This window comes from Panthera pardus, unplaced genomic scaffold (assembly GCF_024362965.1).
Source record: "Panthera pardus isolate Hobbes unplaced genomic scaffold, ASM2436296v1 HiC_scaffold_1, whole genome shotgun sequence".
Taxonomy (NCBI): Eukaryota; Metazoa; Chordata; class Mammalia; order Carnivora; family Felidae; genus Panthera; species Panthera pardus.
The window spans coordinates 81,162,382-81,167,224 of NW_026526654.1; the positions used below are offsets into that span (position 1 = coordinate 81,162,382).

Here is a 4,843-nt window from a genome sequence, read left to right on the forward strand (position 1 = left end):
TAACGTAAGGATTACAGACCAATGCTGCACTCTGAGATGTATATGAGGCCATGATGCAGAGTTTCCCAGAACCTGGGGGAGAGTTTGCTGTGCAGAAATGAATGCCACAAAGATAGATGATAGATAGATAGACAGATGATAGATAATATATGTGATCGACAGACAAGATAAATAGGTGAGTGATAGATAAATAAATGATAAGTAGAATAGATGGATAGGTCAAAAGATAGGTAGATGATAGATGGTTGACAGATAAGTGATAGATAATTGATACATTAGCTATGGATAGATAGGTAGATAGATAACCAAGGTGAGAGTACGTAGCCTAAGATTTCTGGGGTCCCCTGGAGTGACCCAGTTTCTAAAACAAAAATGTCAGCACAGACTGCCATCATTTTTTCTGATCTGTTTTATCATCAAGTTTTACAAAGGTATGAAAATGAAGGGTTTTTTTTATTTTGTCACATAATAAGTTGCCTTTACTGAAAATATTTAGTGACAACAGATCAGGAAATTCCAGGTGTACACGTGGCCAGAAATCCACGCTGGGCTCCACCCAGGGACAGGCCTGACTTTCGCCATGGTAGAATGTGGTGGCATCTCTGGTGAAAGGAAATCAGAATGTCAATATATCTGAAAATACTTGGAATGTGATAGTGGAGGACACGTCCTTTCCCTGCCTCTCCCAGCCCTATCCCCCCCTGGACGTCAGAGGATAGACCATTTGTTGAAACTGAATCTATTTTACTAATGCTTCAAAATAATGACCCAAACTTCACCAAGACACCCTTTGCAGGGAAGAATGACTTGAACTCTTGAGGATGACTTAGTGAACCACCAGAGGCTCGGTGACACGCAGTCCCCTGCCTAGGACTCCAGGGATCGCATTAGAACAATCGACTCCCAATAGAAGAGATGCCAATGTGAAACAAAGTGCTGTCATTTGGATAGCAATTTGCCTAGCAAAGTTTGCCTTCCCGTGTGACAATCACCCCTTTCTTCAGGGACAACCACGAGGTCAAAACAACTAAGCGATTCTTTACATGAATACATACATTGGTTGTCGTCTTTGATAAATGGACAACCACCCAAACCTAAGGCTTTCTCTGCTTCTGTCTTTCCTCCTGATCTCTGCTTGGATTAATTTCTCTCCCTTTGTTCTTTCATTCATCTCTCTCTCTCTCTCTCTCTTTTTGATATTCATTCCTACTTGAAAAGACATGGGACTTTGGATCAAGTGCCTGCCACAATGTTTGTAAAATCCTGTTCCCGAAAGTGACACTAATGGCCTGTGGAACCTCTCTGGCCCTAATTACTTGGCAGTAGAAATCTCTGTGGGCTGCTTCTCCTGCAATCAGTTCGTCCCGTAATTACCACAAGCCCGAGTGGCTGAAGCCATGTGCTGAGAAAAGCATGGCATTGGGTCCCTGACATGCCTGCCGCTGACTTTATGTGTGCATGGAAAGGTAACAGAAAGGTGAAATGTGGAGCAGGAAGGGCCCACAGATTCCACACATTTTGAAAACCAAAGTCAATTTATAGAAAAAGGGAATTCATTTCTGCAAAACCAATACTATGCTTTGTTTAGGCCAAATCATCCAGTCTTGGTTGGTTTTAAATCAACTTGCCCAGAGGGAGGTCATGACATCTCGGCTCTAGAACTCTGCCACACAGGGACAAGACATCAGAGGACGCCAATGGCCTGTGGGCACGACTTGGCCTTGTCCAGCGCATGCTGCCCCAGAGCTGAACGTTTAACAGAAAACACACCAAACTGAAAATGAGCCACAATGCTAGTTTGTAGAGGCCTCTATCGCTCCAAAAGTGTGGTGAAGAAGGCTCCGGAAGGGAAGAAAACCAGTCTTCTCTGTGGCTCTGTTCTAGTACATCAGGCTACTTTGGGCTAGAATTTTGCGAAATCTAATCACAGGCACTGGATGGTCATCCTATGTTTCTCTGGGTTATGATTATTATTGAGCCGATCTCAGCCCTGTTTCTCATAGCTTCCAGAACTTGGAAGAGCACTTCCACTTTCGTAAGCTTTTAATTTGCCCTGTTTGAAAAGGTAACACATCCTGCATGATAAAAGACATTCATGGCTGTATCCCCAGCACCTAGGACAGTGCCAGGCACAGCAGAGGCATTTGGTGCGTATCTATCACAAGGTGATTTAATGAAATAGAATAGAGCACGTTATGGGGTAATTTGTTAACAGGCCTTGGTTTCCTTACTAAATGTTCCAGTAGTCATTCCACCACCAAATCCATTAATTCCACAAATATTCATGGAGAACCAGCTTCATGCCAATTTGGGACTCTGGGGCCAGGGTGGTGAGCCAAGCAGGCAACCAACCGGCCTTGTTAAAGTCACTGAGAACCGTGGTCTCCACCCTTGAGCTGCTTATAATAGGGTGAGGGAACAGAACAGATCAGAAGCAATTAGAAAACAATTAAGTGTTAAATTATATGCCTCTGACTAGCCCAGGGTATTCTCAGAGGGAGACGATGCTAACGCAGTCATTGCTGTTTTCATGGAGGAGGTGGATCTTTGGCGGGGCCTTGAAGAACGCTCTGGATTTGGGAAGCAGAGCACAGGGGCTGGAGTGGAACGAACCTATTAGGCGGCAGCTACCTGGGAGCCACCCAAGGAAAGCTGAAGCCTTGAACATCCAGTTATACACTGGACCAGAATCGCTCCCAATTAAACAGCCGGAAAATGCTCTAAAGACTTAGAGATGCTCTAAATGCTCTAAAGACTTGGAGATAATAGCCACCTGCTGCCTCAGAGGCTAATTTCTCTTCCTCTAAAAGGCCGGGACGTGACCCTAGGGCTATTTCCTTCAGGTCACTCTGCTGGGGGAGAAGCCGGAGGCCTCCGCCAATTGCTGGCCCAGGCTGATTGCACGACAATCTCCTGGGGACAATCTTTCCCGGCCCTGCCCACAGTCTCCACTTCAGCAGCTCTGGGATGGGATCCAGGAATCTGTATGTTTTTAAAGTCCCCCAGGTGATTCTATTCATCAGCTGGGTTTAGGAACTACTCCCTTAGATTTATTTCAAAGACATTCCCTTTCAGGATGAAAGGGAAGGCGTCTAATAACCAAGAAAATAGATATGACTTCTACCTGCGAATCCCTGTACAACGGGCCCGCTGGAGAAGTCCCAGGGGAAAGAAATCAATCCAACACATTCTACTTCCTTGACCCCCTAAATGAGTCAAAATGGTCAAAATTTGGCTAAAATGAATTAGATTTTGCTTTTACGGCAGAGGCCCAGCCTGATGAATGAAAATGAGAGATTTTCTTTTTATTTGAAATATTAAGAAGATGAAGCTGTGAGCAAACTGGAGCAAAGCCAGATTAAGGCCCTCACTTTTCTTATTTAGCTATGTCAGTTTGTGTCTCCAGTTCCAGAAAAATGTCCATCGGTGTGTAAGGTGTTCCAAGCGCAAAAAGCAGGAACAGCGCATCTCTCGGGCCACACACACTGCTGGGAGAATACTACCACATCCATCAGCATTAAGATTGTTGAACGGATGGGTCTTGTGTGCCATGTTCCATGTCTCCGTCTCTCCATTTTGTAGGAGGCGATGTCTATTAATGTTTCAAGATATGTTCCTCTTCTTGGACTCACCTGGCAAGTCCCCGGTTCTATCTTCTTTTATGTAGCTCATACACACTCTGCACTGGGGATGAGTTTGCATTTCTCTCTTTGTCTGGGTGTTCAATTCCTATGACTATCAACGGGAGTTATGCGCCCAAAATATACCTGCAAATTTTTTCTTGGCCAACACGCATATATGCACCACGCGCGCACACACACACACACACACACACACACACACGGAGTTCCTCCTCTTCCCACCATACTCTTGACCCTTGCTTAATCCAAGACACCAGCGTTCAATGTCTTTGTGACATTTCGAAAATCTGACTGAGGTTCCCTGAGGTCATCCGTCTACGTGGAAATTAACTAGCTTCTCCCATTCTGAAGCACTACTGCTTTCAGAGGGTCTTAATGGCTCAGAGGATGTACTTAGTCTCTGTAGACCTAACTGTATGACCTAGTTTATTATTCGTTCAGGATTAGTTCTGAACCGCTGGGAGCAAATCTCAATGTATTCATTATTTTCCGCTTAGAGCAGGCGATCGTGCAACGGCTTCCAGTTCCTGCCTGAAATGTGTCTCCGCATTGTTTTAACAGATAACCAGCCCAACAATTACCCCGGAGTTAGAGTAACGCTTAACAGAGGAGACGTTGCAAGTGCACACGTCAGAAAGCTCCGTCATAAATACTCCCATCATTATTGCTATGATGTCATGGCAATTTTAACATCTACTTTAATGATACATTAGGACTCAAGATTTACCTCCACAACAACTGATAAGTGCCAAAGGTAAGGCACGAACACCAGGGCTAATTATATCTACGGTCATGTTACATTCGTCACGATCCTACGGGGAAAAAAGCATCACACTCGTCATTAAGCTGAGAAACTAGACTCCGTTTCCCTCGTATATGTGCCTTAGAAGGTTCAGAGCATTCTTTTCTGTTAGGATTCTTCTCTGTGACATCAAATATGTATTTTTTTTCCAGAGCTGCCATTATTCTGATAAGTTGGCACAGACATCAAAGGCCCTTTCTGGAGGCAACTTGGTGGCTTTATTCACTCAACGGGCATGTATAGAGCAGGCACGTCGTGCCCGGCACCTTGCAAGCGGCTGAGCATACACTGGTTAAAAACAGACATAGTTCCTAGTCTCATGAAGGCCCGGGCTAGCAAGGGAGACTCAAGTAATGACAGATCGACGTATATCCAGAGGCCGCGCCGAGTGTTAGCACAG

The 4,843-nt window shown here is 44.8% G+C and overlaps 1 long non-coding RNA gene across 1 annotated transcript; it reads right to left on the minus strand.

The window, feature by feature from the left end:
• Positions 1–391: 391 nt before the first annotated feature.
• LOC109266093 (uncharacterized) lies at positions 392–4,843 on the minus strand. Its single transcript, XR_002079546.2, has 2 exons — positions 4,430–4,843; positions 392–602 (listed from the first exon to the last, which is right to left on the minus strand). It is a non-coding gene; the product is annotated as an uncharacterized LOC109266093 (long non-coding RNA).